The sequence below is a fragment of the Triticum aestivum genome, chromosome 5D (genome assembly GCF_018294505.1).
Source record: "Triticum aestivum cultivar Chinese Spring chromosome 5D, IWGSC CS RefSeq v2.1, whole genome shotgun sequence".
Lineage (NCBI taxonomy): Eukaryota > Viridiplantae > Streptophyta > Magnoliopsida > Poales > Poaceae > Triticum > Triticum aestivum.
In genome coordinates this window covers 292,931,265-292,939,986 of record NC_057808.1, presented here as the reverse complement: position 1 = coordinate 292,939,986, position 8,722 = coordinate 292,931,265, and positions in this window count along the sequence as shown.

The window sequence follows — 8,722 nt, the reverse complement described above, 5'->3', positions numbered from 1 at the left end:
CGCCCCCGGCCCAGCCCACCTCCTCCCTCGCCCCTTCCCTGTTCCCCCGACCCGGTCGGAACAGGGGCGCGCTGCCGCCGCACCACCTCGCCGGCGGTGAACCCCGCGAGAGGATAAGGGCGCCAGCGGCCCCCGCTCCCTCGGGCCTCTCTCCCACTCACCCCGCTCACTCCCTCGGCCTCTGCGCCTCTCCCCCGGATCCGCGCCGCTCTCCTCTTCCCCACGCCCGACGCTCTCGCCGCCGTTCACCGTCGTTCACACGGCCACCGTACCCACCTCGCCGCCCCAAGGTGTCTCCAAGGACCGCCGTCGCCCGCTGCATCGTCTGGTGCATCCCGTTGGAGACCGGAGCCCCTACAACGAGCACACCGAGCTCGTCTTCCCCGCACGGCCGCCGTCGATCGCCGCCCCGTTTCGCCTCCGACGAGCCTCCCCGAGCACGCTGCCGTCCCCCTACAGCCGCGCGGTGAGCTCCTCTACCTCCTCCCCCTCTCCGCTAGCTCGCCCGCGCTCCCTAGCTTCTTCCCCACGCGCGCCCGAACGCCGCGCCGCGAGGCTCGCCGCCGGCGGGTCTCCGGTGACCAAATGGTCACGGGGTCAAGCCCGTTGCACTCCCCACCGCACGTAGAAGCTCCCCAGCCCCTCCGCTTGCTCGACCGCCTGCCGTAGCCATGTTCCCGTCGGGCACCCGTGCGCGCCGCCGCCTCCGCCGCTCGCCGGTGCCGATTCCGGCCAAGTCCGGCGAAGCCCCGGCCACCCCTGGATGCGGCGCTGCGAGTTCCTTCGAATGGGCCTAGCCCCGTTCCTCCCCGAGCCCCGTAGCGCGATTCCGGCCAACTCCGGCGAGGGACCGCCGCGGTTTTGGTCGCCGGAGTTGCGCCGGCGCCGGCCGCCGACGTGGCTGGCCTGGCCCCACCCCCAGTGACCCTGCCAGTGGCCCCCACGGGTCCCAGTTGACTGGGTTGACCCAGTCAACTGCTGACTGGGCAGGCCCAGTCACTGACATGCGGGCCCCGCCGCAATAATTAAAAAAAAGAAAAGAAAAAGAAAATGTTTTATAAATAAAAATAATTAGTTTAAATAATCTCTCACTGACAGGTGGGCCCAGTAGTTAATTAACTAAAAACTAATTAGTTTAATCCTCTGTTAACCCACTGTCTATGACCGCTGACGTCACTCATACGTCATGCTGACGTCATATCCCTTTTTCTGTTAATTAAATAATTCCAGAAATTCAAATAAACTTTGAAAATTCATATCTTTTAAACCGTAATTCGGATGAAAATGTTTTCTATATGAAACTTGCTCAGAACGACGAGACGAATCCGAATACGCAGTCCGTTCGTCCACCACACCTCCCTAACCTATCGAACTAGCAACTTTCCCCCTCCGGTCCGTCTGTCCGAAAACGTGAAACATCGGGAATACCTCCCGGATGTTCCCCCCCTTCACCGGTACCACCTACTGTCGCGTTAGGACACCCCTAGCACCGCTCATTGTCATGTCACGCATCGTCATGCTTATGTTTGCATTGTATTTACTGTTTCTTCCCCCTCTTCTCTCCGGTAGACTACGAGACCGACACTGCTGCTGCCCAGTTCGACTACGGAGTCGACGACCCCTCCTACTTGCCAGAGCAACCAGGCAAGCCCCCCCCCCTTGATCACCAGATATCGCCTACTCTCCTCTATACTGCTTGCATTAGAGTGGTGTAGCATGTTACTGCTTTCGGTTAATCCTATTCTGTTGCATAGCCTGTCATTGTTGCTACAGTTGTTTCCCTTACATGCTATCCTACTGCTTAGCATAGGATGCTAGATTTCCATCAGAGGCCCTACATTCTTGTCCGTCTGCGGTGCTATACTATCGGGCCGTGATCACCTGGGCGGTGATCACGGGTATATACTTATATACTATATACATGACACATGTGATGATTAAAGTCGGGTCGGCTCGTAGGAGTACCCGCAAGTGGATCCTTGTGGCGGAGCGACAGGGCAGGTTGAGACCGCCTAGGTGAGAGGTGGGCCTGGCCCTGGTCGGCGTTCGCGGATACTTAACACGCTTAACGAGATCTTGGTATTTGATCTGAGTCTGGCCATTTGGTCTATACGCACTAACCATCTACGTGGGAGTAGTTATGGGTATCCCGACGTCGTGGTATCAGCCGAAGCTCTTTTGACGTCAGCGACTGAGTGGCGCGCGCCATGTTGGACCGCTTTGACGTAACCGCCGTGATCATGTGGGTTGCTAGGTCTGCTCGCGGCCGTGTTCGCAACGTGCAGGTGTGCATAGGGCGATGGGCCCAGACCCCTGCGCGCATAGGTTTAGACCGGCATGCTGACCTCTTTGTTGAGCCTAGGTGGGGCTGCGACGTGTTGATCTTACGAGGCCGGGCATGACCCAGAAAAGTGTGTCCGGCCAAATGGGATCGAGCGTGTTGGGTTATGTGGTGCACCCCTGCAGGGAAGTTTATCTATTCGAATAGCCGTGTCCCTTGGTAAAAGGACGACCCGGAGTTGTACCTTGAGCATATGACAACTAGAACTGGATACTGAATAAAACACACCCTTCCAAGTGCCAGATACAACCCGGTGATCGCTCTCTAACAGGGCGACGAGGAGGGGATCGCCGGGTAGGATTATGCTATGCGATGCTACTTGGAGGACTTCAATCTACTCTCTTCTACATGCTGCAAGATGGAGATGTCCAGAAGCGTAGTCTTCGACAGGACTAGCTATCCCCCTTTTATTCTGGCATTCTGCAGTTCAGTCCACTGATATGCCCCTTTACACATATACCCATGCATATGTAGTGTAGCTCCTTGCTTGCGAGTACTCACGGTTGCTTTTCTCCCTCCTTTCCCCTTTCTATACCGGATTGTCGCAATCAGATGTTGGAGTTCAGGAGCCAGACGCCACCGTCGACGACGACACCTACGACACTGGAGGTGCCTACTACTACGTGCAGGCCGCTGACGACGACCAGGAGTAGTTAGGAGGTCCCAGGCAGGAGGCCTTGCCTTTTCGATCGTTGCTACTTTTATGCTAGCCTTCTTAAGGCAAACTTGTTTAACTTATGTCTGTACTCAGATATTGTTGCTTCCGCTGACTCGTCTATGATCGAGCACTTGTATTCAAGCCCTCGAGGCCCCTGGCTTGTATTATAATGCTTGTATGACTTATTTATGTTGTAGAGTTGTGTTGTGATATCTTCCCGTGAGTCCCTGATCGTGATCGTACACCTTTGCGTGCATGATTAGTGTACGGTCAAATCGGGGGCGTCACAAGTTGGTATCAGAGCCGACTGCCTGTAGGAACCCCCCCTTCCACACTCCTTGGCCGAAGTCGAGTCTAGACATTGCAAAATTTTACTAACATGGTTGTGCGGCTTACGAGCCCACGTCGCCATTGGGTGGTACTAGGATCTTTTACTCCTCGACCTTTACTCTGGGACTCTGAACTCTCTTCTACTCGGGTTAAACGAATTTACTAACTCTAACACCAGGATCCCGTGACCGCGTTCACCCCAAAGATGGATAAGCCATAGTTGTTTCTTAGAATAGTATTCTGAACAATTCACACACTGTCATTTGACTCCTTTGAAACGTCTTTGCTTTCAGATGGAACCCACGAGGCAGGTCGTTCGCCACACGATGGCCATTGGTGCCTCGGGATCACCTGCGGTGCTAGCTGAGATGATGACCTATCTGGGTTATCGCTGGCACCCTGAGTACACCGTCTACGAGGAGTACCAGGACTTTAACCAGGAGCAGTACCGTGCCATCGTCCACCTCTACTCTCGGGAGTACGACTCCACTACTGTGCTGCACACCGCACATGGTGTTGGTGTGACCATCGATATGGCTGTCCACGATGCAGCCTATGCTGCTCTGACACGTCTTCGTGGAGAGTATCGGGAGTTGGACACCTCCCCTTTCAGGCACATTGCTATCGCCTCTGATGTTGGTGCGGAGGGATACTATACTGCTGCCTACTCCACTGTCACCCGAGAGCCCTTCTACCATCAGCACCTGGTTCTGCATGCTGATGGGCTGGATCGAGCTAACCGAGCTCTTCGCCACGAGATGTACACCACCCGTCAGCACCTTTACCGTGCTCTGACGCTACTGCACCCCTTTGTCCGGTCTGGACAGGTACCGCGTTCTGCGATCTACCCAGCCAGGACCGTGATGCCCCACGGTGTCGGTTGGCCAGAGGTGGGAGGCTACTCTCCCGCACTTGGTTCTCTTCTGCCACCTGAGCGTCGGGCTCTACACCTGAGTATCCGCGGCCCCCAGTCTGCTGACGTGGAGGACTATCCGTTACCTCACTACCAGCTGTCGGGCTACGATTACCTCCACAGTACCTCTTGGGACTGATGTAGGCTTGATTGTAGTATTAGTTGCAGTCGCCGCGAGCCTGTGTGCCGCCTATGATGTTTTAGTCTATGTACTGAACTCTGTGTACTGAACTCTATGCATGACCGCTTTTGTAAGTTATGCCGACTACTATGTAATAGCTATCGTGCCCCTTTCATTATGCATGTTTCATCATGAATGATTCTTGTCATTGCAAATTTCTCAATGCTGAACTACCCCTGTTATATATTAGCAGGATGGTTAGACCAGGTGGTCGTGGTCGTGGTGGCGATGCCCCACCACCACCTGAGTACATGGCTGGTATGATCCAACAGTTTGAACTGAACCGCCAATTCATGGAAAATATGATGGCTCAGTTTCCTCGCCCCAATATGAACCAACAGCCAGCTCAAGTGACTCTTCAAGATTTCATACGCCTCAACCAACCATCTACCGCAGCTCAACTCAGCCTCTGGATGCTGATGACTGGCTCCGTGACATCACCTATGAGATGGAGTCTGCTGATGTAGCCCCTGCCAGCTATGTCAATTTTGCTTCCTTCTTCTTGAAGGGACCCGCAGTTCAATGGTGGGACAGCCACAGGCGTACTCTGCCAGCTGGAACAATCATCACATGGCCAGACTTCCAAGCTGCTTTCCATGCCCGCTTTATACCTCAGGGAGTCATGGACCGGAAGAAGCGTGAGTTCCGCAACCTCACCCAAGGCAACAAATCTGTCGAAGCTTATCAGCGGGAGTTTCTAGACTTGTCCCGCTATGCTGAAGAAGACATTGCAACTGATGCACGCAGACAGGAGAAGTTCCGTGATGGCCTTCAAGCTGACATCAAGCTCGCACTTCTAGTGCATGACTTCGCCGATTTCGCCACCTTGGTGAATAAGGCCATCAATGTCGAAACTGGTCTGCAGGAATACCAGAGCTCTCAGAGGCGCAACCGTGACACGGGCTCATCTTCGGGCTCGCCCTCACAGAAGCGTAAGATATGGATCCCGAACAGCATGTATCGTCCAAGTGCACCTGCTCCCAGGAAATCTTATGCTGCACCGCGTCTGCCTCCTCCACCATCTAGGCAGTCAAAGCTACCAGCTCCCCCACCTGGGGCTCCTGTTCCCACTCCCGATAATGGTCTGTGCTTCAAGTGTGGTCAACCGGGTCACTTTGCCAGGAACTGCTATCAGAATCAGAATCAACTGGCCCTTCCAGCAGCTGGCCGTGGTAACAACCAGCCCCACAACAACAATGCTAAGTCTCATGGTCGTGCTCATGCCAACCACGTTGATCTCAGCGAAGCTCAAGACCAGCCTGCTACTGTGATGGGTACACTCCTCATAAATTCAGTACCAGCATCCGTTTTATTTGATACAGGAGCATCCCACTCATTCATTTCAGCAGAATTTGCATTCCTGCATGGCATTAATCACGAAGAGATAAACACTCCGCTAGTGGTACACACCCCTGCGGGCCAATGTCAAACCTCTATGGCTAGTCGCGATGTTACTGTTGAAATTGAAGGACTGGAATTTCTTGTCTCTCCCATCGTACTGAAGTCCTGTAGCATTGATCTCATTCTGGGAATGAATTGGTTAAAAGCGCATACTGCTTCAATCATTTGCACCACTAAGACCGTCCATCTGCTACACCCTTCAGATGAGATAGTTACTTACCAAGCCCATCTGGTGCAAAATGCCGAGGCAAGGCTCTATGCATTGAATGCATTGAACACTGCACCACTCGAGGGCATTGAAAACATTCCCGTCGTGCGTGAATTCCTCGACGTCTTTCCTGAAGAACTTCCGGGGATTCCCCCTGCTAGAGCTGTCGAATTCATCATCGACTTGAAACCAGGCACCACTCCTATAGCCAAGCGACCCTACAAAATGCCGCCACATGAACTCCTTGAGCTTAAGGAGGAAATCGACAAGTCTCTTCGCAAAGGATTCATTCGCCCAAGTTGCTCTCCTTGGGGAGCACCTTCTCTCTTTGTCAAGAAGAAGGATGGGACAAACCGGTTAGTTCAAGACTACCGTCCTATAAACCAAGCTACCATTCAGAATAAATACCCTCTTCCTCGGATCAATGATCTGTATGATCAACTGGCGGGTTCGTCAGTGTTCTCCAAGCTCGACTTGAGGTTGGGCTACCACCAGATCCGTGTTCGCGAAGAGGATATCCCAAAGACCGCCTTCGTGACTCGCTATGGTTCATACGAGTACACCGTCATGTCTTTCGGTTTAACCAATGCTCCAGCCACCTTCTCTCGTCTGATGAACTACATATTCATGGATTACCTCGACAAGTTCGTCGTGGTTTATCTGGATGATATCCTGATATTTTCCAAGAACGAAGAAGAACATGCTGAACATCTTCGTATTGTGCTGGAAAAACTACGAGAACATCAACTATATGCCAAGTTCTCTAAATGTGAATTCTGGCTACCGGAAGTAACCTATCTGGGGCATGTCATCTCTAAGGATGGTATTGCCGTCAACCCCGAGCGAGTTTAGGCTATTCTTGATTGGACTCCTCCCAAGAACGTTAAGCAAGTCAGAAGTTTTCTCGGTCTCGCCAGCTATTGCCGTCGATTTGTCCAGAACTTCTCCAAGATCGCCAGGCCTCTGACTAACCTGTTACATAAGGGTGTCAAGTTTCAATGGACAGACAAATGTCAGGAAAGTTTCCAGGCACTCAAAGACAAGTTGACTTCTGCTCCAGTTCTAGCTCCACCTGATACTAAGAAGGACTTCGTCATCTATTGCGACGCTTCCCGTCAAGGATTAGGCTGTGTCCTAATGCAAGACCGCAAAGTGATTGCTTATGCCTCTCGACAATTGCGCCCTCACGAAGAGAACTACCCAGTTCACGACCTCGAACTTGCTGCTGTCATTCATGCACTGAAGCAGTGGCGACATTACCTTCTCGGTAATCGTTGCGAGATCTTCACTGACCACCAAAGTCTGAAGTATCTGTTTACTCAGCCAGATCTGAACCTCCGTCAACAGAGATGGATGGAGCTCGTTGCAGACTTTGACTTGGGTATTTCCTATACGCCAGGCAAGGCTAATGTAATGGCTGATGCCTTGAGCCGCAAGTCTTACTGCAACCACCTCCAGGTTCATAAAGTTCAGCCCTCGCTTGTTGAAGAATTCAGGAAGCTGAACCTCCATATTGTTCCTCCGGGTGCACTCGCTCCCCCTCCTAAGAAATTTGGCAAGGTGAACCTCCACGTTGTTATCCAGGGTTCTCTCAATACCCTAGTTGCTAAACCAGATCTCGAGGACAGCATCAAAAGGCTACAGAAGTATGACTCTGAAACCCACAAGATTAAGCGCTACCTCGCAGAAGGAAAGCCCTCATTCTTCACCATTGCTGAAGATGGCACCCTATACTTCAAGGGCCGCCTAGTGGTGCCATGTGCGGAGAAAAACCTGGATATGACACAGGAAGTTATGAAAGAAGCTCATGATACGCCTCTATGTATCCATCCTGGTAGTACAAAGATGTATCAAGATATCCGTCAGAGATTCTGGTGGTCTAATATGAAGCAAGACATTGCTCGTTATGTTGCTGAGTGTGACGTTTGCCGTCGTATCAAAGCAGAACATCAAAGGCCTGCTGGAACTCTGCAACCTATCTCTATTCCTGAATGGAAATGGGACCATGTTGAGATGGACTTCGTCACTGGATTTCCCAAATCGCAGAAAGGTAATGATGCTATTCTTGTCGTCATTGACCGGCTTTCCAAAGTCGCACATTTCCTGGCAGTCAAAGAAACGATCACTGCTAGCCAGTTGACAACGCTCTATATGTCCAGGATTGTTTCACTCCACGGTATTCCATTGGTTATCAGTTCAGACGTGGTAGCTTATTCACTTCAAGATTCTGGGCAAGTTTCCAAGAAGCAATGGGAACTCATCTGTCATTCAGTACTGCGTTTCATCCTCAATCGCAAGGACAAGTTGAACGCGTCAATCAAGTTCTCGAAGACATGCTTCGAGCTTGCGTTATTTCCTTCGGCAAGAAATGGGAGGAATCTCTCCCGTATGCTGAGTTCTCTTATAATAATAGCTATCAAGCTAGTCTGAAGATGGCCCCCTTCGAAGTGTTATATGGACGAAAGTGCCGAACCCCTCTGAACTGGTCAGAAACTGGGGAACGTCCACTCTTCGGTCCGGATATTATCCAAGATGCCGAAGAACAAGTCCGCATTATTCGCGAGAATCTCAAGACTGCTCAGTCACGTCAGAAGAGTCAGTATGACCGTCATCATAAAGACATGGTCTATCAACCTGGCGAAAAGGCCTATCTTCGAGTCACACCTATGAAGGGTGCTCACCGCTTCGGG